This window comes from Schistocerca cancellata, unplaced genomic scaffold (assembly GCF_023864275.1).
Source record: "Schistocerca cancellata isolate TAMUIC-IGC-003103 unplaced genomic scaffold, iqSchCanc2.1 HiC_scaffold_402, whole genome shotgun sequence".
Classification (NCBI taxonomy): Eukaryota; Metazoa; Arthropoda; class Insecta; order Orthoptera; family Acrididae; genus Schistocerca; species Schistocerca cancellata.
Window position 1 is genome coordinate 1 of NW_026046419.1, and position 27,897 is coordinate 27,897.

The following is a 27,897-nucleotide window of genomic DNA, read 5'->3' on the forward strand; positions in this document are numbered from 1 at the left end:
TGTAGGGTTTCCATTAGCCGTTAAGAAAGTGTATTAATTTCGCCTAGACAGGGACTTGAACCCAGGACCCTTTTGTTGAAAACCTAACGCCTCTACCGACTCAGCTATGCGGGCCCACGCACGAGCATTATCGTACAGCTGCGTGGTGTGCGAGCGATTCGCATGTCGTAATTACTGGCTTATGGCTCCAATGGCGACTTCACCGACTTTCCCACTGACGCACCGCTGACGCTAGTTTTCTGTCGTCTTAAAACGATGGGACATACCTCCAAGCAGCTGCGAGATCTTAAGAAAAGAAACGCTGCACCACTGCTTTTGCCGCACTCGAATGATTGAAATTGCGATTCTTAAAAGAAAATGAAATGTTCGCTCTGTCCAACACTTTCGAGCACATCTGTGTACTCACGATATGAGCGACGGCTTTTCTGCAGTCCCAGCGTCAGCGCGAGGTGAACCGATAGCCACAGTAAGCAGCGGTCGTCGCGAAAACTCAGTATTCTTAAAACGGAAATTTTCGTCTTGTTGAGAAAGGCGTCACTGGTTTGCACCCGCATTCGCCCAAGCATGTCACATGTGTGCGAAAATGTTTGCTCCTCTTTACGCAAAACCGCACGCAGCCGGTAGGATTCGAACCTACGCTCCCAGGGGGAATCTGATTTCGAGTCAGACGCCTTAACCACTCGGCCACGACTGCCGGTAGCGCGGTGCTCTCCCGACACATGCAACTGCTAACGTTTCAAGCACTGTGGTGTCAGGGAACGGCGTAGCTGCATTATTTTCCGTAGCGTTTCCACCGCTACCAGACGAATCGCTACCACAGTATTAAAATTTCCGCCCGGACAGGGACTTGAACCCTGGACCCTTAGGTTAAAAGCCTAATGCTCTACCGACTGAGCTATCCGGGCTCACACGAGCCTGCAAAACCTCACACGATGCACAACTATACATTGACTCATGTCCTTTACTGTTGTGCAATCGCTGCATGGGGCCGTTACTAATAAAACGTCGCCTAAATGCTGTCTACAAACTTATCGCGCTAAGCTCGTAACACACTATCGAAGACTGCTGGCACACGATGCAACAACAAATTGCACCAGTTGTTACGTCTCATACGTTGGAGCAGAGAATTTACGTGTTTTGTCGACAATCACTGGGCAATTGGAAAATTCACAAGCATTTCGAATGCAATGTTTTCCACGTTTTCGCTCATTTCACGGTTCCGTTGGAGACGTTCTTCACCTCCGGACACAGAAAAAGGAATGCAGTCGGTAGGATATTTTTAATTCTTTTGCTTCTAAGGGAGTTAGTTGTCTAGTGAGTTCCTCTTATGGCATGCACTAGGCAACCACAACAGCTACAGGAGAGAGTCATTTTTGTTGCCAGCGGTAGTTGCATTATCACAAACGCAGGGTAATTCCGTTGGCGTCGCATCAAAACGAATACCTGCCGAAACCCGGGATCGAACCAGGGACCTTTAGATCTTCAGTCTAACGCTCTCCCAACTGAGCTATTTCGGCCGACGTTGAAAGTTGACATTTGCATGTGTTCGTTAACCTCTGCCTCGTTGCCAATTTCACAGTCACCTTCGTCTGATAAGACACAGGGACGCTGAAAGGCGAGCAGCCGATGCAGTGAAGTTCCACACACATTTCTTCTGCTTCCGTCATCGTAACAAGCAAACATGTCGACTCGATTCGTGTAATATTGACTTCGCTGACTTGACGTGACGCCACGCTGACGCTAGAAAACCCGTGCTATATCGAAGCCAGGGGCAACTCGTGTGCAGAGAACGAGACACAAGAAGGAGTGAGCCTCTCCACCATATGAGAGGCAGTATCTAGCAGATACACACGGTAAAACATTCAACTTGCGATAGCTCATAAATTGCTACAGGTCATCGTCTGCAAGCTGAAATGGACACATCTGCACTGCCCAGTGAGGCACCACTTGTACTAACACCTGGTGGACGGCTGTGAGACGAGGAGATGAGCTGCGGCTTCTGGGCGCGACTGTAACGCTGCGCCCTGGATCAAATAACACTGCACATTGCTGCTGACCCACGTGTTTAGTAGTGACGCAACTGCTAGGATGCAGCTTGAACGTCCGCCTTTTGAGAGCGAGAAAATTTGCGCAGTCGGCAGGACTCGAACCTACGCTCCCAGAGGGAATCTGATTTCAAGTCAGACGCCTTAACCACTCGGCCACGACTGCCGGTGGCGGAAGCGACTCCCGACAAGTGAAACAGCCATCTTTAGAAGCAATCTGATGGCAGAAGACGGCGTGGCCTCGCTCTTTCCTGTAGGGTTTCCATTAGCCGTTAAGAAAGTGTATTAATTTCGCCTAGACAGGGACTTGAACCCAGGACCCTTTTGTTGAAAACCTAACGCTCTACCGACTCAGCTATGCGGGCCCACGCACGAGCATTATCGTACAGCTGCGTGGTGTGCGAGCGATTCGCATGTCGTAATTACTGGCTTATGGCTCCAATGGCGACTTCACCGACTTCCCACTGACGCACCGCTGACGCTAGTTTTCTGTCGTCTTAAAACGATGGGACATACCTCCAAGCAGCTGCGAGATCTTAAGAAAAGAAACGCTGCACCACTGCTTTTGCCGCACTCGAATGATTGAAATTGCGATTCTTAAAAGAAAATGAAATGTTCGCTCTGTCCAACACTTTCGAGCACATCTGTGTACTCACGATATGAGCGACGGCTTTCTGCAGTCCCCAGCGTCAGCGCGAGGTGAACCGATAGCCCACAGTAAGCAGCGGTCGTCGCGAAAACTCAGTATTCTTAAAACGGAAATTTTCGTCTTGTTGAGAAAGGCGTCACTGGTTTGCACCCGCATTCGGCCCAAGCATGTCACATGTGTGCGAAAATGTTTGCTCCTCTTTACGCAAAACCGCACGCAGCCGGTAGGATTCGAACCTACGCTCCCAGGGGGAATCTGATTTCGAGTCAGACGCCTTAACCACTCGGCCACGACTGCCGTAGCGCGGTGCTCTCCCGACACATGCAACTGCTAACGTTTCAAGCACTGTGGTGTCAGGGAACGGCGTAGCTGCATTATTTTCCGTAGCGTTTCCACCGCTACCAGACGAATCGCTACCACAGTATTAAAATTTCCGCCCGGGACAGGGACTTGAACCCTGGACCCTTAGGTTAAAAGCCTAATGCTCTACCGACTGAGCTATCCGGGCTCACACGAGCCTGCAAAACCCTCACACGATGCACAACTATACATTGACTCATGTCCTTTACTGTTGTGCAATCGCTGCATGGGGCCGTTACTAATAAAACGTCGCCTAAATGCTGTCTACAAACTTATCGCGCTAAGCTCGTAACACACTATCGAAGACTGCTGGCACACGATGCAACAACAAATTGCACCAGTTGTTACGTCTCATACGTTGGAGCAGAGAATTTTACGTGTTTTTGTCGACAATCACTGGGCAATTGGAAAATTCACAAGCATTTCGAATGCAATGTTTTCCACGTTTTCGCTCATTTCACGGTTCCGTTGGAGACGTTCTTCACCTCCGGACACAGAAAAAGGAATGCAGTCGGTAGGATATTTTTAATTCTTTTGCTTCTAAGGAGTTAGTTGTCTAGTGAGTTCCTCTTATGGCATGCACTAGGCAACCACAACAGCTACAGGAGAGAGTCATTTTTGTTGCCAGCGGTAGTTGCATTATCACAAACGCAGGGTAATTCCGTTGGCGTCGCATCAAAACGAATACCTGCCGAAACCCGGGATCGAACCAGGGACCTTTAGATCTTCAGTCTAACGCTCTCCCAACTGAGCTATTTCGGCCGACGTTGAAAGTTGACATTTGCATGTGTTCGTTAACCTCTGCCTCGTTGCCAATTTCACAGTCACCTTCGTCTGATAAGACACAGGGACGCTGAAAGGCGAGCAGCCGATGCAGTGAAGTTCCACACACATTTCTTCTGCTTCCGTCATCGTAACAAGCAAACATGTCGACTCGATTCGTGTAATATTGACTTCGCTGACTTGACGTGACGCCACGCTGACGCTAGAAAACCCGTGCTATATCGAAGCCAGGGGCAACTCGTGTGCAGAGAACGAGACACAAGAAGGAGTGAGCCTCTCCACCATATGAGAGGCAGTATCTAGCAGATACACACGGTAAAACATTCAACTTGCGATAGCTCATAAATTGCTACAGGTCATCGTCTGCAAGCTGAAATGGACACATCTGCACTGCCCAGTGAGGCACCACTTGTACTAACACCTGGTGGACGGCTGTGAGACGAGGAGATGAGCTGCGGCTTCTGGGCGCGACTGTAACGCTGCGCCCTGGATCAAATAACACTGCACATTGCTGCTGACCCACGTGTTTAGTAGTGACGCAACTGCTAGGATGCAGCTGAACGTCCGCCTTTTGAGAGCGAGAAAATTTGCGCAGTCGGCAGGACTCGAACCTACGCTCCCAGAGGGAATCTGATTTCAAGTCAGACGCCTTAACCACTCGGCCACGACTGCCGGTGGCGGAAGCGACTCCCGACAAGTGAAACAGCCATCTTTAGAAGCAATCTGATGGCAGAAGACGGCGTGGCCTCGCTCTTTCCTGTAGGGTTTCCATTAGCCGTTAAGAAAGTGTATTAATTTCGCCTAGACAGGGACTTGAACCCAGGACCCTTTTGTTGAAAACCTAACGCTCTACCGACTCAGCTATGCGGGCCCACGCACGAGCATTATCGTACAGCTGCGTGGTGTGCGAGCGATTCGCATGTCGTAATTACTGGCTTATGGCTCCAATGGCGACTTCACCGACTTCCCACTGACGCACCGCTGACGCTAGTTTTCTGTCGTCTTAAAACGATGGACATACCTCCAAGCAGCTGCGAGATCTTAAGAAAAGAAACGCTGCACCACTGCTTTTGCCGCACTCGAATGATTGAAATTGCGATTCTTAAAAGAAAATGAAATGTTCGCTCTGTCCAACACTTTCGAGCACATCTGTGTACTCACGATATGAGCGACGGCTTTCTGCAGTCCCAGCGTCAGCGCGAGGTGAACCGATAGCCACAGTAAGCAGCGGTCGTCGCGAAAACTCAGTATTCTTAAAACGGAAATTTTCGTCTTGTTGAGAAAGGCGTCACTGGTTTGCACCCGCATTCGCCCAAGCATGTCACATGTGTGCGAAAATGTTTGCTCCTCTTTACGCAAAACCGCACGCAGCCGGTAGGATTCGAACCTACGCTCCCAGGGGGAATCTGATTTCGAGTCAGACGCCTTAACCACTCGGCCACGACTGCCGGTAGCGCGGTGCTCTCCCGACACATGCAACTGCTAACGTTTCAAGCACTGTGGTGTCAGGGAACGGCGTAGCTGCATTATTTTCCGTAGCGTTTCCACCGCTACCAGACGAATCGCTACCACAGTATTAAAATTTCCGCCCGGACAGGGACTTGAACCCTGGACCCTTAGGTTAAAAGCCTAATGCTCTACCGACTGAGCTATCCGGGCTCACACGAGCCTGCAAAACCTCACACGATGCACAACTATACATTGACTCATGTCCTTTACTGTTGTGCAATCGCTGCATGGGGCCGTTACTAATAAAACGTCGCCTAAATGCTGTCTACAAACTTATCGCGCTAAGCTCGTAACACACTATCGAAGACTGCTGGCACACGATGCAACAACAAATTGCACCAGTTGTTACGTCTCATACGTTGGAGCAGAGAATTTACGTGTTTTGTCGACAATCACTGGGCAATTGGAAAATTCACAAGCATTTCGAATGCAATGTTTTCCACGTTTTCGCTCATTTCACGGTTCCGTTGGAGACGTTCTTCACCTCCGGACACAGAAAAAGGAATGCAGTCGGTAGGATATTTTTAATTCTTTTGCTTCTAAGGGAGTTAGTTGTCTAGTGAGTTCCTCTTATGGCATGCACTAGGCAACCACAACAGCTACAGGAGAGAGTCATTTTTGTTGCCAGCGGTAGTTGCATTATCACAAACGCAGGGTAATTCCGTTGGCGTCGCATCAAAACGAATACCTGCCGAAACCCGGGATCGAACCAGGGACCTTTAGATCTTCAGTCTAACGCTCTCCCAACTGAGCTATTTCGGCCGACGTTGAAAGTTGACATTTGCATGTGTTCGTTAACCTCTGCCTCGTTGCCAATTTCACAGTCACCTTCGTCTGATAAGACACAGGGACGCTGAAAGGCGAGCAGCCGATGCAGTGAAGTTCCACACACATTTCTTCTGCTTCCGTCATCGTAACAAGCAAACATGTCGACTCGATTCGTGTAATATTGACTTCGCTGACTTGACGTGACGCCACGCTGACGCTAGAAAACCCGTGCTATATCGAAGCCAGGGGCAACTCGTGTGCAGAGAACGAGACACAAGAAGGAGTGAGCCTCTCCACCATATGAGAGGCAGTATCTAGCAGATACACACGGTAAAACATTCAACTTGCGATAGCTCATAAATTGCTACAGGTCATCGTCTGCAAGCTGAAATGGACACATCTGCACTGCCCAGTGAGGCACCACTTGTACTAACACCTGGTGGACGGCTGTGAGACGAGGAGATGAGCTGCGGCTTCTGGGCGCGACTGTAACGCTGCGCCCTGGATCAAATAACACTGCACATTGCTGCTGACCCACGTGTTTAGTAGTGACGCAACTGCTAGGATGCAGCTGAACGTCCGCCTTTTGAGAGCGAGAAAATTTGCGCAGTCGGCAGGACTCGAACCTACGCTCCCAGAGGGAATCTGATTTCAAGTCAGACGCCTTAACCACTCGGCCACGACTGCCGGTGGCGGAAGCGACTCCCGACAAGTGAAACAGCCATCTTTAGAAGCAATCTGATGGCAGAAGACGGCGTGGCCTCGCTCTTTCCTGTAGGGTTTCCATTAGCCGTTAAGAAAGTGTATTAATTTCGCCTAGACAGGGACTTGAACCCAGGACCCTTTTGTTGAAAACCTAACGCTCTACCGACTCAGCTATGCGGGCCCACGCACGAGCATTATCGTACAGCTGCGTGGTGTGCGAGCGATTCGCATGTCGTAATTACTGGCTTATGGCTCCAATGGCGACTTCACCGACTTCCCACTGACGCACCGCTGACGCTAGTTTTCTGTCGTCTTAAAACGATGGACATACCTCCAAGCAGCTGCGAGATCTTAAGAAAAGAAACGCTGCACCACTGCTTTTGCCGCACTCGAATGATTGAAATTGCGATTCTTAAAAGAAAATGAAATGTTCGCTCTGTCCAACACTTTCGAGCACATCTGTGTACTCACGATATGAGCGACGGCTTTCTGCAGTCCCAGCGTCAGCGCGAGGTGAACCGATAGCCACAGTAAGCAGCGGTCGTCGCGAAAACTCAGTATTCTTAAAACGGAAATTTTCGTCTTGTTGAGAAAGGCGTCACTGGTTTGCACCCGCATTCGCCCAAGCATGTCACATGTGTGCGAAAATGTTTGCTCCTCTTTACGCAAAACCGCACGCAGCCGGTAGGATTCGAACCTACGCTCCCAGGGGGAATCTGATTTCGAGTCAGACGCCTTAACCACTCGGCCACGACTGCCGGTAGCGCGGTGCTCTCCCGACACATGCAACTGCTAACGTTTCAAGCACTGTGGTGTCAGGGAACGGCGTAGCTGCATTATTTTCCGTAGCGTTTCCACCGCTACCAGACGAATCGCTACCACAGTATTAAAATTTCCGCCCGGACAGGGACTTGAACCCTGGACCCTTAGGTTAAAAGCCTAATGCTCTACCGACTGAGCTATCCGGGCTCACACGAGCCTGCAAAACCTCACACGATGCACAACTATACATTGACTCATGTCCTTTACTGTTGTGCAATCGCTGCATGGGGCCGTTACTAATAAAACGTCGCCTAAATGCTGTCTACAAACTTATCGCGCTAAGCTCGTAACACACTATCGAAGACTGCTGGCACACGATGCAACAACAAATTGCACCAGTTGTTACGTCTCATACGTTGGAGCAGAGAATTTACGTGTTTTGTCGACAATCACTGGGCAATTGGAAAATTCACAAGCATTTCGAATGCAATGTTTTCCACGTTTTCGCTCATTTCACGGTTCCGTTGGAGACGTTCTTCACCTCCGGACACAGAAAAAGGAATGCAGTCGGTAGGATATTTTTAATTCTTTTGCTTCTAAGGGAGTTAGTTGTCTAGTGAGTTCCTCTTATGGCATGCACTAGGCAACCACAACAGCTACAGGAGAGAGTCATTTTTGTTGCCAGCGGTAGTTGCATTATCACAAACGCAGGGTAATTCCGTTGGCGTCGCATCAAAACGAATACCTGCCGAAACCCGGGATCGAACCAGGGACCTTTAGATCTTCAGTCTAACGCTCTCCCAACTGAGCTATTTCGGCCGACGTTGAAAGTTGACATTTGCATGTGTTCGTTAACCTCTGCCTCGTTGCCAATTTCACAGTCACCTTCGTCTGATAAGACACAGGGACGCTGAAAGGCGAGCAGCCGATGCAGTGAAGTTCCACACACATTTCTTCTGCTTCCGTCATCGTAACAAGCAAACATGTCGACTCGATTCGTGTAATATTGACTTCGCTGACTTGACGTGACGCCACGCTGACGCTAGAAAACCCGTGCTATATCGAAGCCAGGGGCAACTCGTGTGCAGAGAACGAGACACAAGAAGGAGTGAGCCTCTCCACCATATGAGAGGCAGTATCTAGCAGATACACACGGTAAAACATTCAACTTGCGATAGCTCATAAATTGCTACAGGTCATCGTCTGCAAGCTGAAATGGACACATCTGCACTGCCCAGTGAGGCACCACTTGTACTAACACCTGGTGGACGGCTGTGAGACGAGGAGATGAGCTGCGGCTTCTGGGCGCGACTGTAACGCTGCGCCCTGGATCAAATAACACTGCACATTGCTGCTGACCCACGTGTTTAGTAGTGACGCAACTGCTAGGATGCAGCTGAACGTCCGCCTTTTGAGAGCGAGAAAATTTGCGCAGTCGGCAGGACTCGAACCTACGCTCCCAGAGGGAATCTGATTTCAAGTCAGACGCCTTAACCACTCGGCCACGACTGCCGGTGGCGGAAGCGACTCCCGACAAGTGAAACAGCCATCTTTAGAAGCAATCTGATGGCAGAAGACGGCGTGGCCTCGCTCTTTCCTGTAGGGTTTCCATTAGCCGTTAAGAAAGTGTATTAATTTCGCCTAGACAGGGACTTGAACCCAGGACCCTTTTGTTGAAAACCTAACGCTCTACCGACTCAGCTATGCGGGCCCACGCACGAGCATTATCGTACAGCTGCGTGGTGTGCGAGCGATTCGCATGTCGTAATTACTGGCTTATGGCTCCAATGGCGACTTCACCGACTTCCCACTGACGCACCGCTGACGCTAGTTTTCTGTCGTCTTAAAACGATGGACATACCTCCAAGCAGCTGCGAGATCTTAAGAAAAGAAACGCTGCACCACTGCTTTTGCCGCACTCGAATGATTGAAATTGCGATTCTTAAAAGAAAATGAAATGTTCGCTCTGTCCAACACTTTCGAGCACATCTGTGTACTCACGATATGAGCGACGGCTTTCTGCAGTCCCAGCGTCAGCGCGAGGTGAACCGATAGCCACAGTAAGCAGCGGTCGTCGCGAAAACTCAGTATTCTTAAAACGGAAATTTTCGTCTTGTTGAGAAAGGCGTCACTGGTTTGCACCCGCATTCGCCCAAGCATGTCACATGTGTGCGAAAATGTTTGCTCCTCTTTACGCAAAACCGCACGCAGCCGGTAGGATTCGAACCTACGCTCCCAGGGGGAATCTGATTTCGAGTCAGACGCCTTAACCACTCGGCCACGACTGCCGGTAGCGCGGTGCTCTCCCGACACATGCAACTGCTAACGTTTCAAGCACTGTGGTGTCAGGGAACGGCGTAGCTGCATTATTTTCCGTAGCGTTTCCACCGCTACCAGACGAATCGCTACCACAGTATTAAAATTTCCGCCCGGACAGGGACTTGAACCCTGGACCCTTAGGTTAAAAGCCTAATGCTCTACCGACTGAGCTATCCGGGCTCACACGAGCCTGCAAAACCTCACACGATGCACAACTATACATTGACTCATGTCCTTTACTGTTGTGCAATCGCTGCATGGGGCCGTTACTAATAAAACGTCGCCTAAATGCTGTCTACAAACTTATCGCGCTAAGCTCGTAACACACTATCGAAGACTGCTGGCACACGATGCAACAACAAATTGCACCAGTTGTTACGTCTCATACGTTGGAGCAGAGAATTTACGTGTTTTGTCGACAATCACTGGGCAATTGGAAAATTCACAAGCATTTCGAATGCAATGTTTTCCACGTTTTCGCTCATTTCACGGTTCCGTTGGAGACGTTCTTCACCTCCGGACACAGAAAAAGGAATGCAGTCGGTAGGATATTTTTAATTCTTTTGCTTCTAAGGGAGTTAGTTGTCTAGTGAGTTCCTCTTATGGCATGCACTAGGCAACCACAACAGCTACAGGAGAGAGTCATTTTTGTTGCCAGCGGTAGTTGCATTATCACAAACGCAGGGTAATTCCGTTGGCGTCGCATCAAAACGAATACCTGCCGAAACCCGGGATCGAACCAGGGACCTTTAGATCTTCAGTCTAACGCTCTCCCAACTGAGCTATTTCGGCCGACGTTGAAAGTTGACATTTGCATGTGTTCGTTAACCTCTGCCTCGTTGCCAATTTCACAGTCACCTTCGTCTGATAAGACACAGGGACGCTGAAAGGCGAGCAGCCGATGCAGTGAAGTTCCACACACATTTCTTCTGCTTCCGTCATCGTAACAAGCAAACATGTCGACTCGATTCGTGTAATATTGACTTCGCTGACTTGACGTGACGCCACGCTGACGCTAGAAAACCCGTGCTATATCGAAGCCAGGGGCAACTCGTGTGCAGAGAACGAGACACAAGAAGGAGTGAGCCTCTCCACCATATGAGAGGCAGTATCTAGCAGATACACACGGTAAAACATTCAACTTGCGATAGCTCATAAATTGCTACAGGTCATCGTCTGCAAGCTGAAATGGACACATCTGCACTGCCCAGTGAGGCACCACTTGTACTAACACCTGGTGGACGGCTGTGAGACGAGGAGATGAGCTGCGGCTTCTGGGCGCGACTGTAACGCTGCGCCCTGGATCAAATAACACTGCACATTGCTGCTGACCCACGTGTTTAGTAGTGACGCAACTGCTAGGATGCAGCTGAACGTCCGCCTTTTGAGAGCGAGAAAATTTGCGCAGTCGGCAGGACTCGAACCTACGCTCCCAGAGGGAATCTGATTTCAAGTCAGACGCCTTAACCACTCGGCCACGACTGCCGGTGGCGGAAGCGACTCCCGACAAGTGAAACAGCCATCTTTAGAAGCAATCTGATGGCAGAAGACGGCGTGGCCTCGCTCTTTCCTGTAGGGTTTCCATTAGCCGTTAAGAAAGTGTATTAATTTCGCCTAGACAGGGACTTGAACCCAGGACCCTTTTGTTGAAAACCTAACGCTCTACCGACTCAGCTATGCGGGCCCACGCACGAGCATTATCGTACAGCTGCGTGGTGTGCGAGCGATTCGCATGTCGTAATTACTGGCTTATGGCTCCAATGGCGACTTCACCGACTTCCCACTGACGCACCGCTGACGCTAGTTTTCTGTCGTCTTAAAACGATGGACATACCTCCAAGCAGCTGCGAGATCTTAAGAAAAGAAACGCTGCACCACTGCTTTTGCCGCACTCGAATGATTGAAATTGCGATTCTTAAAAGAAAATGAAATGTTCGCTCTGTCCAACACTTTCGAGCACATCTGTGTACTCACGATATGAGCGACGGCTTTCTGCAGTCCCAGCGTCAGCGCGAGGTGAACCGATAGCCACAGTAAGCAGCGGTCGTCGCGAAAACTCAGTATTCTTAAAACGGAAATTTTCGTCTTGTTGAGAAAGGCGTCACTGGTTTGCACCCGCATTCGCCCAAGCATGTCACATGTGTGCGAAAATGTTTGCTCCTCTTTACGCAAAACCGCACGCAGCCGGTAGGATTCGAACCTACGCTCCCAGGGGGAATCTGATTTCGAGTCAGACGCCTTAACCACTCGGCCACGACTGCCGGTAGCGCGGTGCTCTCCCGACACATGCAACTGCTAACGTTTCAAGCACTGTGGTGTCAGGGAACGGCGTAGCTGCATTATTTTCCGTAGCGTTTCCACCGCTACCAGACGAATCGCTACCACAGTATTAAAATTTCCGCCCGGACAGGGACTTGAACCCTGGACCCTTAGGTTAAAAGCCTAATGCTCTACCGACTGAGCTATCCGGGCTCACACGAGCCTGCAAAACCTCACACGATGCACAACTATACATTGACTCATGTCCTTTACTGTTGTGCAATCGCTGCATGGGGCCGTTACTAATAAAACGTCGCCTAAATGCTGTCTACAAACTTATCGCGCTAAGCTCGTAACACACTATCGAAGACTGCTGGCACACGATGCAACAACAAATTGCACCAGTTGTTACGTCTCATACGTTGGAGCAGAGAATTTACGTGTTTTGTCGACAATCACTGGGCAATTGGAAAATTCACAAGCATTTCGAATGCAATGTTTTCCACGTTTTCGCTCATTTCACGGTTCCGTTGGAGACGTTCTTCACCTCCGGACACAGAAAAAGGAATGCAGTCGGTAGGATATTTTTAATTCTTTTGCTTCTAAGGGAGTTAGTTGTCTAGTGAGTTCCTCTTATGGCATGCACTAGGCAACCACAACAGCTACAGGAGAGAGTCATTTTTGTTGCCAGCGGTAGTTGCATTATCACAAACGCAGGGTAATTCCGTTGGCGTCGCATCAAAACGAATACCTGCCGAAACCCGGGATCGAACCAGGGACCTTTAGATCTTCAGTCTAACGCTCTCCCAACTGAGCTATTTCGGCCGACGTTGAAAGTTGACATTTGCATGTGTTCGTTAACCTCTGCCTCGTTGCCAATTTCACAGTCACCTTCGTCTGATAAGACACAGGGACGCTGAAAGGCGAGCAGCCGATGCAGTGAAGTTCCACACACATTTCTTCTGCTTCCGTCATCGTAACAAGCAAACATGTCGACTCGATTCGTGTAATATTGACTTCGCTGACTTGACGTGACGCCACGCTGACGCTAGAAAACCCGTGCTATATCGAAGCCAGGGGCAACTCGTGTGCAGAGAACGAGACACAAGAAGGAGTGAGCCTCTCCACCATATGAGAGGCAGTATCTAGCAGATACACACGGTAAAACATTCAACTTGCGATAGCTCATAAATTGCTACAGGTCATCGTCTGCAAGCTGAAATGGACACATCTGCACTGCCCAGTGAGGCACCACTTGTACTAACACCTGGTGGACGGCTGTGAGACGAGGAGATGAGCTGCGGCTTCTGGGCGCGACTGTAACGCTGCGCCCTGGATCAAATAACACTGCACATTGCTGCTGACCCACGTGTTTAGTAGTGACGCAACTGCTAGGATGCAGCTGAACGTCCGCCTTTTGAGAGCGAGAAAATTTGCGCAGTCGGCAGGACTCGAACCTACGCTCCCAGAGGGAATCTGATTTCAAGTCAGACGCCTTAACCACTCGGCCACGACTGCCGGTGGCGGAAGCGACTCCCGACAAGTGAAACAGCCATCTTTAGAAGCAATCTGATGGCAGAAGACGGCGTGGCCTCGCTCTTTCCTGTAGGGTTTCCATTAGCCGTTAAGAAAGTGTATTAATTTCGCCTAGACAGGGACTTGAACCCAGGACCCTTTTGTTGAAAACCTAACGCTCTACCGACTCAGCTATGCGGGCCCACGCACGAGCATTATCGTACAGCTGCGTGGTGTGCGAGCGATTCGCATGTCGTAATTACTGGCTTATGGCTCCAATGGCGACTTCACCGACTTCCCACTGACGCACCGCTGACGCTAGTTTTCTGTCGTCTTAAAACGATGGACATACCTCCAAGCAGCTGCGAGATCTTAAGAAAAGAAACGCTGCACCACTGCTTTTGCCGCACTCGAATGATTGAAATTGCGATTCTTAAAAGAAAATGAAATGTTCGCTCTGTCCAACACTTTCGAGCACATCTGTGTACTCACGATATGAGCGACGGCTTTCTGCAGTCCCAGCGTCAGCGCGAGGTGAACCGATAGCCACAGTAAGCAGCGGTCGTCGCGAAAACTCAGTATTCTTAAAACGGAAATTTTCGTCTTGTTGAGAAAGGCGTCACTGGTTTGCACCCGCATTCGCCCAAGCATGTCACATGTGTGCGAAAATGTTTGCTCCTCTTTACGCAAAACCGCACGCAGCCGGTAGGATTCGAACCTACGCTCCCAGGGGGAATCTGATTTCGAGTCAGACGCCTTAACCACTCGGCCACGACTGCCGGTAGCGCGGTGCTCTCCCGACACATGCAACTGCTAACGTTTCAAGCACTGTGGTGTCAGGGAACGGCGTAGCTGCATTATTTTCCGTAGCGTTTCCACCGCTACCAGACGAATCGCTACCACAGTATTAAAATTTCCGCCCGGACAGGGACTTGAACCCTGGACCCTTAGGTTAAAAGCCTAATGCTCTACCGACTGAGCTATCCGGGCTCACACGAGCCTGCAAAACCTCACACGATGCACAACTATACATTGACTCATGTCCTTTACTGTTGTGCAATCGCTGCATGGGGCCGTTACTAATAAAACGTCGCCTAAATGCTGTCTACAAACTTATCGCGCTAAGCTCGTAACACACTATCGAAGACTGCTGGCACACGATGCAACAACAAATTGCACCAGTTGTTACGTCTCATACGTTGGAGCAGAGAATTTACGTGTTTTGTCGACAATCACTGGGCAATTGGAAAATTCACAAGCATTTCGAATGCAATGTTTTCCACGTTTTCGCTCATTTCACGGTTCCGTTGGAGACGTTCTTCACCTCCGGACACAGAAAAAGGAATGCAGTCGGTAGGATATTTTTAATTCTTTTGCTTCTAAGGGAGTTAGTTGTCTAGTGAGTTCCTCTTATGGCACGCACTAGGCAACCACAACAGCTACAGGAGAGAGTCATTTTTGTTGCCAGCGGTAGTTGCATTATCACAAACGCAGGGTAATTCCGTTGGCGTCGCATCAGAACGAATACCTGCCGAAACCCGGGATCGAACCAGGGACCTTTAGATCTTCAGTCTAACGCTCTCCCAACTGAGCTATTTCGGCCGACGTTGAAAGTTGACATTTGCATGTGTTCGTTAACCTCTGCCTCGTTGCCAATTTCACAGTCACCTTCGTCTGATAAGACACAGGGACGCTGAAAGGCGAGCAGCCGATGCAGTGAAGTTCCACACACATTTCTTCTGCTTCCGTCATCGTAACAAGCAAACATGTCGACTCGATTCGTGTAATATTGACTTCGCTGACTTGACGTGACGCCACGCTGACGCTAGAAAACCCGTGCTATATCGAAGCCAGGGGCAACTCGTGTGCAGAGAACGAGACACAAGAAGGAGTGAGCCTCTCCACCATATGAGAGGCAGTATCTAGCAGATACACACGGTAAAACATTCAACTTGCGATAGCTCATAAATTGCTACAGGTCATCGTCTGCAAGCTGAAATGGACACATCTGCACTGCCCAGTGAGGCACCACTTGTACTAACACCTGGTGGACGGCTGTGAGACGAGGAGATGAGCTGCGGCTTCTGGGCGCGACTGTAACGCTGCGCCCTGGATCAAATAACACTGCACATTGCTGCTGACCCACGTGTTTAGTAGTGACGCAACTGCTAGGATGCAGGTGAACGTCCGCCTTTTGAGAGCGAGAAAATTTGCGCAGTCGGCAGGACTCGAACCTACGCTCCCAGAGGGAATCTGATTTCAAGTCAGACGCCTTAACCACTCGGCCACGACTGCCGGTGGCGGAAGCGACTCCCGACAAGTGAAACAGCCATCTTTAGAAGCAATCTGATGGCAGAAGACGGCGTGGCCTCGCTCTTTCCTGTAGGGTTTCCATTAGCCGTTAAGAAAGTGTATTAATTTCGCCTAGACAGGGACTTGAACCCAGGACCCTTTGGTTGAAAACCTAACGCTCTACCGACTCAGCTATGCGGGCCCACGCACGAGCATTATCGTACAGCTGCGTGGTGTGCGAGCGATTCGCATGTCGTAATTACTGGCTTATGGCTCCAATGGCGACTTCACCGACTTCCCACTGACGCACCGCTGACGCTAGTTTTCTGTCGTCTTAAAACGATGGACATACCTCCAAGCAGCTGCGAGATCTTAAGAAAAGAAACGCTGCACCACTGCTTTTGCCGCACTCGAATGATTGAAATTGCGATTCTTAAAAGAAAATGAAATGTTCGCTCTGTCCAACACTTTCGAGCACATCTGTGTACTCACGATATGAGCGACGGCTTTCTGCAGTCCCAGCGTCAGCGCGAGGTGAACCGATAGCCACAGTAAGCAGCGGTCGTCGCGAAAACTCAGTATTCTTAAAACGGAAATTTTCGTCTTGTTGAGAAAGGCGTCACTGGTTTGCACCCGCATTCGCCCAAGCATGTCACATGTGTGCGAAAATGTTTGCTCCTCTTTACGCAAAACCGCACGCAGCCGGTAGGATTCGAACCTACGCTCCCAGGGGGAATCTGATTTCGAGTCAGACGCCTTAACCACTCGGCCACGACTGCCGGTAGCGCGGTGCTCTCCCGACACATGCAACTGCTAACGTTTCAAGCACTGTGGTGTCAGGGAACGGCGTAGCTGCATTATTTTCCGTAGCGTTTCCACCGCTACCAGACGAATCGCTACCACAGTATTAAAATTTCCGCCCGGACAGGGACTTGAACCCTGGACCCTTAGGTTAAAAGCCTAATGCTCTACCGACTGAGCTATCCGGGCTCACACGAGCCTGCAAAACCTCACACGATGCACAACTATACATTGACTCATGTCCTTTACTGTTGTGCAATCGCTGCATGGGGCCGTTACTAATAAAACGTCGCCTAAATGCTGTCTACAAACTTATCGCGCTAAGCTCGTAACACACTATCGAAGACTGCTGGCACACGATGCAACAACAAATTGCACCAGTTGTTACGTCTCATACGTTGGAGCAGAGAATTTACGTGTTTTGTCGACAATCACTGGGCAATTGGAAAATTCACAAGCATTTCGAATGCAATGTTTTCCACGTTTTCGCTCATTTCACGGTTCCGTTGGAGACGTTCTTCACCTCCGGACACAGAAAAAGGAATGCAGTCGGTAGGATATTTTTAATTCTTTTGCTTCTAAGGGAGTTAGTTGTCTAGTGAGTTCCTCTTATGGCATGCACTAGGCAACCACAACAGCTACAGGAGAGAGTCATTTTTGTTGCCAGCGGTAGTTGCATTATCACAAACGCAGGGTAATTCCGTTGGCGTCGCATCAAAACGAATACCTGCCGAAACCCGGGATCGAACCAGGGACCTTTAGATCTTCAGTCTAACGCTCTCCCAACTGAGCTATTTCGGCCGACGTTGAAAGTTGACATTTGCATGTGTTCGTTAACCTCTGCCTCGTTGCCAATTTCACAGTCACCTTCGTCTGATAAGACACAGGGACGCTGAAAGGCGAGCAGCCGATGCAGTGAAGTTCCACACACATTTCTTCTGCTTCCGTCATCGTAACAAGCAAACATGTCGACTCGATTCGTGTAATATTGACTTCGCTGACTTGACGTGACGCCACGCTGACGCTAGAAAACCCGTGCTATATCGAAGCCAGGGGCAACTCGTGTGCAGAGAACGAGACACAAGAAGGAGTGAGCCTCTCCACCATATGAGAGGCAGTATCTAGCAGATACACACGGTAAAACATTCAACTTGCGATAGCTCATAAATTGCTACAGGTCATCGTCTGCAAGCTGAAATGGACACATCTGCACTGCCCAGTGAGGCACCACTTGTACTAACACCTGGTGGACGGCTGTGAGACGAGGAGATGAGCTGCGGCTTCTGGGCGCGACTGTAACGCTGCGCCCTGGATCAAATAACACTGCACATTGCTGCTGACCCACGTGTTTAGTAGTGACGCAACTGCTAGGATGCAGCTGAACGTCCGCCTTTTGAGAGCGAGAAAATTTGCGCAGTCGGCAGGACTCGAACCTACGCTCCCAGAGGGAATCTGATTTCAAGTCAGACGCCTTAACCACTCGGCCACGACTGCCGGTGGCGGAAGCGACTCCCGACAAGTGAAACAGCCATCTTTAGAAGCAATCTGATGGCAGAAGACGGCGTGGCCTCGCTCTTTCCTGTAGGGTTTCCATTAGCCGTTAAGAAAGTGTATTAATTTCGCCTAGACAGGGACTTGAACCCAGGACCCTTTTGTTGAAAACCTAACGCTCTACCGACTCAGCTATGCGGGCCCACGCACGAGCATTATCGTACAGCTGCGTGGTGTGCGAGCGATTCGCATGTCGTAATTACTGGCTTATGGCTCCAATGGCGACTTCACCGACTTCCCACTGACGCACCGCTGACGCTAGTTTTCTGTCGTCTTAAAACGATGGACATACCTCCAAGCAGCTGCGAGATCTTAAGAAAAGAAACGCTGCACCACTGCTTTTGCCGCACTCGAATGATTGAAATTGCGATTCTTAAAAGAAAATGAAATGTTCGCTCTGTCCAACACTTTCGAGCACATCTGTGTACTCACGATATGAGCGACGGCTTTCTGCAGTCCCAGCGTCAGCGCGAGGTGAACCGATAGCCACAGTAAGCAGCGGTCGTCGCGAAAACTCAGTATTCTTAAAACGGAAATTTTCGTCTTGTTGAGAAAGGCGTCACTGGTTTGCACCCGCATTCGCCCAAGCATGTCACATGTGTGCGAAAATGTTTGCTCCTCTTTACGCAAAACCGCACGCAGCCGGTAGGATTCGAACCTACGCTCCCAGGGGGAATCTGATTTCGAGTCAGACGCCTTAACCACTCGGCCACGACTGCCGGTAGCGCGGTGCTCTCCCGACACATGCAACTGCTAACGTTTCAAGCACTGTGGTGTCAGGGAACGGCGTAGCTGCATTATTTTCCGTAGCGTTTCCACCGCTACCAGACGAATCGCTACCACAGTATTAAAATTTCCGCCCGGACAGGGACTTGAACCCTGGACCCTTAGGTTAAAAGCCTAATGCTCTACCGACTGAGCTATCCGGGCTCACACGAGCCTGCAAAACCTCACACGATGCACAACTATACATTGACTCATGTCCTTTACTGTTGTGCAATCGCTGCATGGGGCCGTTACTAATAAAACGTCGCCTAAATGCTGTCTACAAACTTATCGCGCTAAGCTCGTAACACACTATCGAAGACTGCTGGCACACGATGCAACAACAAATTGCACCAGTTGTTACGTCTCATACGTTGGAGCAGAGAATTTACGTGTTTTGTCGACAATCACTGGGCAATTGGAAAATTCACAAGCATTTCGAATGCAATGTTTTCCACGTTTTCGCTCATTTCACGGTTCCGTTGGAGACGTTCTTCACCTCCGGACACAGAAAAAGGAATGCAGTCGGTAGGATATTTTTAATTCTTTTGCTTCTAAGGGAGTTAGTTGTCTAGTGAGTTCCTCTTATGGCATGCACTAGGCAACCACAACAGCTACAGGAGAGAGTCATTTTTGTTGCCAGCGGTAGTTGCATTATCACAAACGCAGGGTAATTCCGTTGGCGTCGCATCAGAACGAATACCTGCCGAAACCCGGGATCGAACCAGGGACCTTTAGATCTTCAGTCTAACGCTCTCCCAACTGAGCTATTTCGGCCGACGTTGAAAGTTGACATTTGCATGTGTTCGTTAACCTCTGCCTCGTTGCCAATTTCACAGTCACCTTCGTCTGATAAGACACAGGGACGCTGAAAGGCGAGCAGCCGATGCAGTGAAGTTCCACACACATTTCTTCTGCTTCCGTCATCGTAACAAGCAAACATGTCGACTCGATTCGTGTAATATTGACTTCGCTGACTTGACGTGACGCCACGCTGACGCTAGAAAACCCGTGCTATATCGAAGCCAGGGGCAACTCGTGTGCAGAGAACGAGACACAAGAAGGAGTGAGCCTCTCCACCATATGAGAGGCAGTATCTAGCAGATACACACGGTAAAACATTCAACTTGCGATAGCTCATAAATTGCTACAGGTCATCGTCTGCAAGCTGAAATGGACACATCTGCACTGCCCAGTGAGGCACCACTTGTACTAACACCTGGTGGACGGCTGTGAGACGAGGAGATGAGCTGCGGCTTCTGGGCGCGACTGTAACGCTGCGCCCTGGATCAAATAACACTGCACATTGCTGCTGACCCACGTGTTTAGTAGTGACGCAACTGCTAGGATGCAGCTGAACGTCCGCCTTTTGAGAGCGAGAAAATTTGCGCAGTCGGCAGGACTCGAACCTACGCTCCCAGAGGGAATCTGATTTCAAGTCAGACGCCTTAACCACTCGGCCACGACTGCCGGTGGCGGAAGCGACTCCCGACAAGTGAAACAGCCATCTTTAGAAGCAATCTGATGGCAGAAGACGGCGTGGCCTCGCTCTTTCCTGTAGGGTTTCCATTAGCCGTTAAGAAAGTGTATTAATTTCGCCTAGACAGGGACTTGAACCCAGGACCCTTTTGTTGAAAACCTAACGCTCTACCGACTCAGCTATGCGGGCCCACGCACGAGCATTATCGTACAGCTGCGTGGTGTGCGAGCGATTCGCATGTCGTAATTACTGGCTTATGGCTCCAATGGCGACTTCACCGACTTCCCACTGACGCACCGCTGACGCTAGTTTTCTGTCGTCTTAAAACGATGGACATACCTCCAAGCAGCTGCGAGATCTTAAGAAAAGAAACGCTGCACCACTGCTTTTGCCGCACTCGAATGATTGAAATTGCGATTCTTAAAAGAAAATGAAATGTTCGCTCTGTCCAACACTTTCGAGCACATCTGTGTACTCACGATATGAGCGACGGCTTTCTGCAGTCCCAGCGTCAGCGCGAGGTGAACCGATAGCCACAGTAAGCAGCGGTCGTCGCGAAAACTCAGTATTCTTAAAACGGAAATTTTCGTCTTGTTGAGAAAGGCGTCACTGGTTTGCACCCGCATTCGCCCAAGCATGTCACATGTGTGCGAAAATGTTTGCTCCTCTTTACGCAAAACCGCACGCAGCCGGTAGGATTCGAACCTACGCTCCCAGGGGGAATCTGATTTCGAGTCAGACGCCTTAACCACTCGGCCACGACTGCCGGTAGCGCGGTGCTCTCCCGACACATGCAACTGCTAACGTTTCAAGCACTGTGGTGTCAGGGAACGGCGTAGCTGCATTATTTTCCGTAGCGTTTCCACCGCTACCAGACGAATCGCTACCACAGTATTAAAATTTCCGCCCGGACAGGGACTTGAACCCTGGACCCTTAGGTTAAAAGCCTAATGCTCTACCGACTGAGCTATCCGGGCTCACACGAGCCTGCAAAACCTCACACGATGCACAACTATACATTGACTCATGTCCTTTACTGTTGTGCAATCGCTGCATGGGGCCGTTACTAATAAAACGTCGCCTAAATGCTGTCTACAAACTTATCGCGCTAAGCTCGTAACACACTATCGAAGACTGCTGGCACACGATGCAACAACAAATTGCACCAGTTGTTACGTCTCATACGTTGGAGCAGAGAATTTACGTGTTTTGTCGACAATCACTGGGCAATTGGAAAATTCACAAGCATTTCGAATGCAATGTTTTCCACGTTTTCGCTCATTTCACGGTTCCGTTGGAGACGTTCTTCACCTCCGGACACAGAAAAAGGAATGCAGTCGGTAGGATATTTTTAATTCTTTTGCTTCTAAGGGAGTTAGTTGTCTAGTGAGTTCCTCTTATGGCATGCACTAGGCAACCACAACAGCTACAGGAGAGAGTCATTTTTGTTGCCAGCGGTAGTTGCATTATCACAAACGCAGGGTAATTCCGTTGGCGTCGCATCAGAACGAATACCTGCCGAAACCCGGGATCGAACCAGGGACCTTTAGATCTTCAGTCTAACGCTCTCCCAACTGAGCTATTTCGGCCGACGTTGAAAGTTGACATTTGCATGTGTTCGTTAACCTCTGCCTCGTTGCCAATTTCACAGTCACCTTCGTCTGATAAGACACAGGGACGCTGAAAGGCGAGCAGCCGATGCAGTGAAGTTCCACACACATTTCTTCTGCTTCCGTCATCGTAACAAGCAAACATGTCGACTCGATTCGTGTAATATTGACTTCGCTGACTTGACGTGACGCCACGCTGACGCTAGAAAACCCGTGCTATATCGAAGCCAGGGGCAACTCGTGTGCAGAGAACGAGACACAAGAAGGAGTGAGCCTCTCCACCATATGAGAGGCAGTATCTAGCAGATACACACGGTAAAACATTCAACTTGCGATAGCTCATAAATTGCTACAGGTCATCGTCTGCAAGCTGAAATGGACACATCTGCACTGCCCAGTGAGGCACCACTTGTACTAACACCTGGTGGACGGCTGTGAGACGAGGAGATGAGCTGCGGCTTCTGGGCGCGACTGTAACGCTGCGCCCTGGATCAAATAACACTGCACATTGCTGCTGACCCACGTGTTTAGTAGTGACGCAACTGCTAGGATGCAGCTGAACGTCCGCCTTTTGAGAGCGAGAAAATTTGCGCAGTCGGCAGGACTCGAACCTACGCTCCCAGAGGGAATCTGATTTCAAGTCAGACGCCTTAACCACTCGGCCACGACTGCCGGTGGCGGAAGCGACTCCCGACAAGTGAAACAGCCATCTTTAGAAGCAATCTGATGGCAGAAGACGGCGTGGCCTCGCTCTTTCCTGTAGGGTTTCCATTAGCCGTTAAGAAAGTGTATTAATTTCGCCTAGACAGGGACTTGAACCCAGGACCCTTTTGTTGAAAACCTAACGCTCTACCGACTCAGCTATGCGGGCCCACGCACGAGCATTATCGTACAGCTGCGTGGTGTGCGAGCGATTCGCATGTCGTAATTACTGGCTTATGGCTCCAATGGCGACTTCACCGACTTCCCACTGACGCACCGCTGACGCTAGTTTTCTGTCGTCTTAAAACGATGGACATACCTCCAAGCAGCTGCGAGATCTTAAGAAAAGAAACGCTGCACCACTGCTTTTGCCGCACTCGAATGATTGAAATTGCGATTCTTAAAAGAAAATGAAATGTTCGCTCTGTCCAACACTTTCGAGCACATCTGTGTACTCACGATATGAGCGACGGCTTTCTGCAGTCCCAGCGTCAGCGCGAGGTGAACCGATAGCCACAGTAAGCAGCGGTCGTCGCGAAAACTCAGTATTCTTAAAACGGAAATTTTCGTCTTGTTGAGAAAGGCGTCACTGGTTTGCACCCGCATTCGCCCAAGCATGTCACATGTGTGCGAAAATGTTTGCTCCTCTTTACGCAAAACCGCACGCAGCCGGTAGGATTCGAACCTACGCTCCCAGGGGGAATCTGATTTCGAGTCAGACGCCTTAACCACTCGGCCACGACTGCCGGTAGCGCGGTGCTCTCCCGACACATGCAACTGCTAACGTTTCAAGCACTGTGGTGTCAGGGAACGGCGTAGCTGCATTATTTTCCGTAGCGTTTCCACCGCTACCAGACGAATCGCTACCACAGTATTAAAATTTCCGCCCGGACAGGGACTTGAACCCTGGACCCTTAGGTTAAAAGCCTAATGCTCTACCGACTGAGCTATCCGGGCTCACACGAGCCTGCAAAACCTCACACGATGCACAACTATACATTGACTCATGTCCTTTACTGTTGTGCAATCGCTGCATGGGGCCGTTACTAATAAAACGTCGCCTAAATGCTGTCTACAAACTTATCGCGCTAAGCTCGTAACACACTATCGAAGACTGCTGGCACACGATGCAACAACAAATTGCACCAGTTGTTACGTCTCATACGTTGGAGCAGAGAATTTACGTGTTTTGTCGACAATCACTGGGCAATTGGAAAATTCACAAGCATTTCGAATGCAATGTTTTCCACGTTTTCGCTCATTTCACGGTTCCGTTGGAGACGTTCTTCACCTCCGGACACAGAAAAAGGAATGCAGTCGGTAGGATATTTTTAATTCTTTTGCTTCTAAGGGAGTTAGTTGTCTAGTGAGTTCCTCTTATGGCATGCACTAGGCAACCACAACAGCTACAGGAGAGAGTCATTTTTGTTGCCAGCGGTAGTTGCATTATCACAAACGCAGGGTAATTCCGTTGGCGTCGCATCAAAACGAATACCTGCCGAAACCCGGGATCGAACCAGGGACCTTTAGATCTTCAGTCTAACGCTCTCCCAACTGAGCTATTTCGGCCGACGTTGAAAGTTGACATTTGCATGTGTTCGTTAACCTCTGCCTCGTTGCCAATTTCACAGTCACCTTCGTCTGATAAGACACAGGGACGCTGAAAGGCGAGCAGCCGATGCAGTGAAGTTCCACACACATTTCTTCTGCTTCCGTCATCGTAACAAGCAAACATGTCGACTCGATTCGTGTAATATTGACTTCGCTGACTTGACGTGACGCCACGCTGACGCTAGAAAACCCGTGCTATATCGAAGCCAGGGGCAACTCGTGTGCAGAGAACGAGACACAAGAAGGAGTGAGCCTCTCCACCATATGAGAGGCAGTATCTAGCAGATACACACGGTAAAACATTCAACTTGCGATAGCTCATAAATTGCTACAGGTCATCGTCTGCAAGCTGAAATGGACACATCTGCACTGCCCAGTGAGGCACCACTTGTACTAACACCTGGTGGACGGCTGTGAGACGAGGAGATGAGCTGCGGCTTCTGGGCGCGACTGTAACGCTGCGCCCTGGATCAAATAACACTGCACATTGCTGCTGACCCACGTGTTTAGTAGTGACGCAACTGCTAGGATGCAGCTGAACGTCCGCCTTTTGAGAGCGAGAAAATTTGCGCAGTCGGCAGGACTCGAACCTACGCTCCCAGAGGGAATCTGATTTCAAGTCAGACGCCTTAACCACTCGGCCACGACTGCCGGTGGCGGAAGCGACTCCCGACAAGTGAAACAGCCATCTTTAGAAGCAATCTGATGGCAGAAGACGGCGTGGCCTCGCTCTTTCCTGTAGGGTTTCCATTAGCCGTTAAGAAAGTGTATTAATTTCGCCTAGACAGGGACTTGAACCCAGGACCCTTTGGTTGAAAACCTAACGCTCTACCGACTCAGCTATGCGGGCCCACGCACGAGCATTATCGTACAGCTGCGTGGTGTGCGAGCGATTCGCATGTCGTAATTACTGGCTTATGGCTCCAATGGCGACTTCACCGACTTCCCACTGACGCACCGCTGACGCTAGTTTTCTGTCGTCTTAAAACGATGGACATACCTCCAAGCAGCTGCGAGATCTTAAGAAAAGAAACGCTGCACCACTGCTTTTGCCGCACTCGAATGATTGAAATTGCGATTCTTAAAAGAAAATGAAATGTTCGCTCTGTCCAACACTTTCGAGCACATCTGTGTACTCACGATATGAGCGACGGCTTTCTGCAGTCCCAGCGTCAGCGCGAGGTGAACCGATAGCCACAGTAAGCAGCGGTCGTCGCGAAAACTCAGTATTCTTAAAACGGAAATTTTCGTCTTGTTGAGAAAGGCGTCACTGGTTTGCACCCGCATTCGCCCAAGCATGTCACATGTGTGCGAAAATGTTTGCTCCTCTTTACGCAAAACCGCACGCAGCCGGTAGGATTCGAACCTACGCTCCCAGGGGGAATCTGATTTCGAGTCAGACGCCTTAACCACTCGGCCACGACTGCCGGTAGCGCGGTGCTCTCCCGACACATGCAACTGCTAACGTTTCAAGCACTGTGGTGTCAGGGAACGGCGTAGCTGCATTATTTTCCGTAGCGTTTCCACCGCTACCAGACGAATCGCTACCACAGTATTAAAATTTCCGCCCGGACAGGGACTTGAACCCTGGACCCTTAGGTTAAAAGCCTAATGCTCTACCGACTGAGCTATCCGGGCTCACACGAGCCTGCAAAACCTCACACGATGCACAACTATACATTGACTCATGTCCTTTACTGTTGTGCAATCGCTGCATGGGGCCGTTACTAATAAAACGTCGCCTAAATGCTGTCTACAAACTTATCGCGCTAAGCTCGTAACACACTATCGAAGACTGCTGGCACACGATGCAACAACAAATTGCACCAGTTGTTACGTCTCATACGTTGGAGCAGAGAATTTACGTGTTTTGTCGACAATCACTGGGCAATTGGAAAATTCACAAGCATTTCGAATGCAATGTTTTCCACGTTTTCGCTCATTTCACGGTTCCGTTGGAGACGTTCTTCACCTCCGGACACAGAAAAAGGAATGCAGTCGGTAGGATATTTTTAATTCTTTTGCTTCTAAGGGAGTTAGTTGTCTAGTGAGTTCCTCTTATGGCATGCACTAGGCAACCACAACAGCTACAGGAGAGAGTCATTTTTGTTGCCAGCGGTAGTTGCATTATCACAAACGCAGGTAATTCCGTTGGCGTCGCATCAGAACGAATACCTGCCGAAACCCGGGATCGAACCAGGGACCTTTAGATCTTCAGTCTAACGCTCTCCCAACTGAGCTATTTCGGCCGACGTTGAAAGTTGACATTTGCATGTGTTCGTTAACCTCTGCCTCGTTGCCCAATTTCACAGTCACCTTCGTCTGATAAGACACAGGGACGCTGAAAGGCGAGCAGCCGATGCAGTGAAGTTCCACACACATTTCTTCTGCTTCCGTCATCGTAACAAGCAAACATGTCGACTCGATTCGTGTAATATTGACTTCGCTGACTTGACGTGACGCCACGCTGACGCTAGAAAAACCCGTGCTATATCGAAGCCAGGGGCAACTCGTGTGCAGAGAACGAGACACAAGAAGGAGTGAGCCTCTCCACCATATGAGAGGCAGTATCTAGCAGATACACACGGTAAAACATTCAACTTGCGATAGCTCATAAATTGCTACAGGTCATCGTCTGCAAGCTGAAATGGACACATCTGCACTGCCCAGTGAGGCACCACTTGTACTAACACCTGGTGGACGGCTGTGAGACGAGGAGATGAGCTGCGGCTTCTGGGCGCGACTGTAACGCTGCGCCCTGGATCAAATAACACTGCACATTGCTGCTGACCCACGTGTTTAGTAGTGACGCAACTGCTAGGATGCAGCTGAACGTCCGCCTTTTGAGAGCGAGAAAATTTGCGCAGTCGGCAGGACTCGAACCTACGCTCCCAGAGGGAATCTGATTTCAAGTCAGACGCCTTAACCACTCGGCCACGACTGCCGGTGGCGGAAGCGACTCCCGACAAGTGAAACAGCCATCTTTAGAAGCAATCTGATGGCAGAAGACGGCGTGGCCTCGCTCTTTCCTGTAGGGTTTCCATTAGCCGTTAAGAAAGTGTATTAATTTCGCCTAGACAGGGACTTGAACCAGGACCCTTTTGTTGAAAACCTAACGCTCTACCGACTCAGCTATGCGGGCCCACGCACGAGCATTATCGTACAGCTGCGTGGTGTGCGAGCGATTCGCATGTCGTAATTACTGGCTTATGGCTCCAATGGCGACTTCACCGACTTCCCACTGACGCACCGCTGACGCTAGTTTTCTGTCGTCTTAAAACGATGGACATACCTCCAAGCAGCTGCGAGATCTTAAGAAAAGAAACGCTGCACCACTGCTTTTGCCGCACTCGAATGATTGAAATTGCGATTCTTAAAAGAAAATGAAATGTTCGCTCTGTCCAACACTTT

The 27,897-nt window shown here is 49.9% G+C and overlaps 48 non-coding genes across 48 annotated transcripts; all 48 read right to left on the minus strand.

Annotated features, from left to right (window-relative positions):
* Positions 1–612: 612 nt before the first annotated feature.
* Positions 613–694, minus strand: Trnas-cga (transfer RNA serine (anticodon CGA)). Its single transcript has one exon. It is a non-coding gene; the product is annotated as a tRNA-Ser (tRNA).
* Positions 695–832: 138 nt separating this feature from the next.
* Positions 833–905, minus strand: Trnak-uuu (transfer RNA lysine (anticodon UUU)). Its single transcript has one exon. It is a non-coding gene; the product is annotated as a tRNA-Lys (tRNA).
* Positions 906–1,444: 539 nt separating this feature from the next.
* Trnaf-gaa (transfer RNA phenylalanine (anticodon GAA)) lies at positions 1,445–1,517 on the minus strand. The gene has a single exon. It is a non-coding gene; the product is annotated as a tRNA-Phe (tRNA).
* Positions 1,518–2,129: 612 nt separating this feature from the next.
* Trnas-uga (transfer RNA serine (anticodon UGA)) lies at positions 2,130–2,211 on the minus strand. The gene has a single exon. It is a non-coding gene; the product is annotated as a tRNA-Ser (tRNA).
* Positions 2,212–2,909: 698 nt separating this feature from the next.
* Trnas-cga (transfer RNA serine (anticodon CGA)) lies at positions 2,910–2,991 on the minus strand. The gene has a single exon. It is a non-coding gene; the product is annotated as a tRNA-Ser (tRNA).
* A 137-nt stretch (positions 2,992–3,128) lies between these two features.
* Positions 3,129–3,202, minus strand: Trnak-uuu (transfer RNA lysine (anticodon UUU)). Its single transcript has one exon. It is a non-coding gene; the product is annotated as a tRNA-Lys (tRNA).
* Positions 3,203–3,743: 541 nt separating this feature from the next.
* Trnaf-gaa (transfer RNA phenylalanine (anticodon GAA)) lies at positions 3,744–3,816 on the minus strand. The gene has a single exon. It is a non-coding gene; the product is annotated as a tRNA-Phe (tRNA).
* A 611-nt stretch (positions 3,817–4,427) lies between these two features.
* On the minus strand, positions 4,428–4,509 carry Trnas-uga (transfer RNA serine (anticodon UGA)). The gene has a single exon. It is a non-coding gene; the product is annotated as a tRNA-Ser (tRNA).
* Positions 4,510–5,203: 694 nt separating this feature from the next.
* On the minus strand, positions 5,204–5,285 carry Trnas-cga (transfer RNA serine (anticodon CGA)). The gene has a single exon. It is a non-coding gene; the product is annotated as a tRNA-Ser (tRNA).
* A 138-nt stretch (positions 5,286–5,423) lies between these two features.
* Trnak-uuu (transfer RNA lysine (anticodon UUU)) lies at positions 5,424–5,496 on the minus strand. The gene has a single exon. It is a non-coding gene; the product is annotated as a tRNA-Lys (tRNA).
* A 539-nt stretch (positions 5,497–6,035) lies between these two features.
* On the minus strand, positions 6,036–6,108 carry Trnaf-gaa (transfer RNA phenylalanine (anticodon GAA)). Its single transcript has one exon. It is a non-coding gene; the product is annotated as a tRNA-Phe (tRNA).
* A 611-nt stretch (positions 6,109–6,719) lies between these two features.
* Trnas-uga (transfer RNA serine (anticodon UGA)) lies at positions 6,720–6,801 on the minus strand. The gene has a single exon. It is a non-coding gene; the product is annotated as a tRNA-Ser (tRNA).
* Positions 6,802–7,495: 694 nt separating this feature from the next.
* On the minus strand, positions 7,496–7,577 carry Trnas-cga (transfer RNA serine (anticodon CGA)). The gene has a single exon. It is a non-coding gene; the product is annotated as a tRNA-Ser (tRNA).
* A 138-nt stretch (positions 7,578–7,715) lies between these two features.
* Positions 7,716–7,788, minus strand: Trnak-uuu (transfer RNA lysine (anticodon UUU)). Its single transcript has one exon. It is a non-coding gene; the product is annotated as a tRNA-Lys (tRNA).
* Positions 7,789–8,327: 539 nt separating this feature from the next.
* On the minus strand, positions 8,328–8,400 carry Trnaf-gaa (transfer RNA phenylalanine (anticodon GAA)). The gene has a single exon. It is a non-coding gene; the product is annotated as a tRNA-Phe (tRNA).
* A 611-nt stretch (positions 8,401–9,011) lies between these two features.
* On the minus strand, positions 9,012–9,093 carry Trnas-uga (transfer RNA serine (anticodon UGA)). The gene has a single exon. It is a non-coding gene; the product is annotated as a tRNA-Ser (tRNA).
* Positions 9,094–9,787: 694 nt separating this feature from the next.
* On the minus strand, positions 9,788–9,869 carry Trnas-cga (transfer RNA serine (anticodon CGA)). Its single transcript has one exon. It is a non-coding gene; the product is annotated as a tRNA-Ser (tRNA).
* A 138-nt stretch (positions 9,870–10,007) lies between these two features.
* On the minus strand, positions 10,008–10,080 carry Trnak-uuu (transfer RNA lysine (anticodon UUU)). Its single transcript has one exon. It is a non-coding gene; the product is annotated as a tRNA-Lys (tRNA).
* Positions 10,081–10,619: 539 nt separating this feature from the next.
* On the minus strand, positions 10,620–10,692 carry Trnaf-gaa (transfer RNA phenylalanine (anticodon GAA)). The gene has a single exon. It is a non-coding gene; the product is annotated as a tRNA-Phe (tRNA).
* A 611-nt stretch (positions 10,693–11,303) lies between these two features.
* Trnas-uga (transfer RNA serine (anticodon UGA)) lies at positions 11,304–11,385 on the minus strand. Its single transcript has one exon. It is a non-coding gene; the product is annotated as a tRNA-Ser (tRNA).
* Positions 11,386–12,079: 694 nt separating this feature from the next.
* Positions 12,080–12,161, minus strand: Trnas-cga (transfer RNA serine (anticodon CGA)). The gene has a single exon. It is a non-coding gene; the product is annotated as a tRNA-Ser (tRNA).
* A 138-nt stretch (positions 12,162–12,299) lies between these two features.
* Trnak-uuu (transfer RNA lysine (anticodon UUU)) lies at positions 12,300–12,372 on the minus strand. Its single transcript has one exon. It is a non-coding gene; the product is annotated as a tRNA-Lys (tRNA).
* Positions 12,373–12,911: 539 nt separating this feature from the next.
* Trnaf-gaa (transfer RNA phenylalanine (anticodon GAA)) lies at positions 12,912–12,984 on the minus strand. The gene has a single exon. It is a non-coding gene; the product is annotated as a tRNA-Phe (tRNA).
* A 611-nt stretch (positions 12,985–13,595) lies between these two features.
* On the minus strand, positions 13,596–13,677 carry Trnas-uga (transfer RNA serine (anticodon UGA)). The gene has a single exon. It is a non-coding gene; the product is annotated as a tRNA-Ser (tRNA).
* A 694-nt stretch (positions 13,678–14,371) lies between these two features.
* On the minus strand, positions 14,372–14,453 carry Trnas-cga (transfer RNA serine (anticodon CGA)). Its single transcript has one exon. It is a non-coding gene; the product is annotated as a tRNA-Ser (tRNA).
* A 138-nt stretch (positions 14,454–14,591) lies between these two features.
* Trnak-uuu (transfer RNA lysine (anticodon UUU)) lies at positions 14,592–14,664 on the minus strand. The gene has a single exon. It is a non-coding gene; the product is annotated as a tRNA-Lys (tRNA).
* A 539-nt stretch (positions 14,665–15,203) lies between these two features.
* On the minus strand, positions 15,204–15,276 carry Trnaf-gaa (transfer RNA phenylalanine (anticodon GAA)). The gene has a single exon. It is a non-coding gene; the product is annotated as a tRNA-Phe (tRNA).
* A 611-nt stretch (positions 15,277–15,887) lies between these two features.
* Positions 15,888–15,969, minus strand: Trnas-uga (transfer RNA serine (anticodon UGA)). Its single transcript has one exon. It is a non-coding gene; the product is annotated as a tRNA-Ser (tRNA).
* A 694-nt stretch (positions 15,970–16,663) lies between these two features.
* Positions 16,664–16,745, minus strand: Trnas-cga (transfer RNA serine (anticodon CGA)). The gene has a single exon. It is a non-coding gene; the product is annotated as a tRNA-Ser (tRNA).
* Positions 16,746–16,883: 138 nt separating this feature from the next.
* On the minus strand, positions 16,884–16,956 carry Trnak-uuu (transfer RNA lysine (anticodon UUU)). Its single transcript has one exon. It is a non-coding gene; the product is annotated as a tRNA-Lys (tRNA).
* A 539-nt stretch (positions 16,957–17,495) lies between these two features.
* Positions 17,496–17,568, minus strand: Trnaf-gaa (transfer RNA phenylalanine (anticodon GAA)). The gene has a single exon. It is a non-coding gene; the product is annotated as a tRNA-Phe (tRNA).
* Positions 17,569–18,179: 611 nt separating this feature from the next.
* Positions 18,180–18,261, minus strand: Trnas-uga (transfer RNA serine (anticodon UGA)). The gene has a single exon. It is a non-coding gene; the product is annotated as a tRNA-Ser (tRNA).
* A 694-nt stretch (positions 18,262–18,955) lies between these two features.
* On the minus strand, positions 18,956–19,037 carry Trnas-cga (transfer RNA serine (anticodon CGA)). Its single transcript has one exon. It is a non-coding gene; the product is annotated as a tRNA-Ser (tRNA).
* Positions 19,038–19,175: 138 nt separating this feature from the next.
* On the minus strand, positions 19,176–19,248 carry Trnak-uuu (transfer RNA lysine (anticodon UUU)). Its single transcript has one exon. It is a non-coding gene; the product is annotated as a tRNA-Lys (tRNA).
* Positions 19,249–19,787: 539 nt separating this feature from the next.
* Trnaf-gaa (transfer RNA phenylalanine (anticodon GAA)) lies at positions 19,788–19,860 on the minus strand. Its single transcript has one exon. It is a non-coding gene; the product is annotated as a tRNA-Phe (tRNA).
* Positions 19,861–20,471: 611 nt separating this feature from the next.
* Trnas-uga (transfer RNA serine (anticodon UGA)) lies at positions 20,472–20,553 on the minus strand. The gene has a single exon. It is a non-coding gene; the product is annotated as a tRNA-Ser (tRNA).
* Positions 20,554–21,247: 694 nt separating this feature from the next.
* On the minus strand, positions 21,248–21,329 carry Trnas-cga (transfer RNA serine (anticodon CGA)). Its single transcript has one exon. It is a non-coding gene; the product is annotated as a tRNA-Ser (tRNA).
* Positions 21,330–21,467: 138 nt separating this feature from the next.
* On the minus strand, positions 21,468–21,540 carry Trnak-uuu (transfer RNA lysine (anticodon UUU)). The gene has a single exon. It is a non-coding gene; the product is annotated as a tRNA-Lys (tRNA).
* Positions 21,541–22,079: 539 nt separating this feature from the next.
* Trnaf-gaa (transfer RNA phenylalanine (anticodon GAA)) lies at positions 22,080–22,152 on the minus strand. The gene has a single exon. It is a non-coding gene; the product is annotated as a tRNA-Phe (tRNA).
* Positions 22,153–22,763: 611 nt separating this feature from the next.
* On the minus strand, positions 22,764–22,845 carry Trnas-uga (transfer RNA serine (anticodon UGA)). The gene has a single exon. It is a non-coding gene; the product is annotated as a tRNA-Ser (tRNA).
* A 694-nt stretch (positions 22,846–23,539) lies between these two features.
* Positions 23,540–23,621, minus strand: Trnas-cga (transfer RNA serine (anticodon CGA)). The gene has a single exon. It is a non-coding gene; the product is annotated as a tRNA-Ser (tRNA).
* Positions 23,622–23,759: 138 nt separating this feature from the next.
* Trnak-uuu (transfer RNA lysine (anticodon UUU)) lies at positions 23,760–23,832 on the minus strand. The gene has a single exon. It is a non-coding gene; the product is annotated as a tRNA-Lys (tRNA).
* Positions 23,833–24,371: 539 nt separating this feature from the next.
* On the minus strand, positions 24,372–24,444 carry Trnaf-gaa (transfer RNA phenylalanine (anticodon GAA)). The gene has a single exon. It is a non-coding gene; the product is annotated as a tRNA-Phe (tRNA).
* A 611-nt stretch (positions 24,445–25,055) lies between these two features.
* Trnas-uga (transfer RNA serine (anticodon UGA)) lies at positions 25,056–25,137 on the minus strand. Its single transcript has one exon. It is a non-coding gene; the product is annotated as a tRNA-Ser (tRNA).
* Positions 25,138–25,831: 694 nt separating this feature from the next.
* Positions 25,832–25,913, minus strand: Trnas-cga (transfer RNA serine (anticodon CGA)). Its single transcript has one exon. It is a non-coding gene; the product is annotated as a tRNA-Ser (tRNA).
* A 138-nt stretch (positions 25,914–26,051) lies between these two features.
* Trnak-uuu (transfer RNA lysine (anticodon UUU)) lies at positions 26,052–26,124 on the minus strand. Its single transcript has one exon. It is a non-coding gene; the product is annotated as a tRNA-Lys (tRNA).
* Positions 26,125–26,662: 538 nt separating this feature from the next.
* On the minus strand, positions 26,663–26,735 carry Trnaf-gaa (transfer RNA phenylalanine (anticodon GAA)). The gene has a single exon. It is a non-coding gene; the product is annotated as a tRNA-Phe (tRNA).
* Positions 26,736–27,348: 613 nt separating this feature from the next.
* Trnas-uga (transfer RNA serine (anticodon UGA)) lies at positions 27,349–27,430 on the minus strand. Its single transcript has one exon. It is a non-coding gene; the product is annotated as a tRNA-Ser (tRNA).
* Between the last annotated feature and the right edge of the window lie 467 nt (positions 27,431–27,897).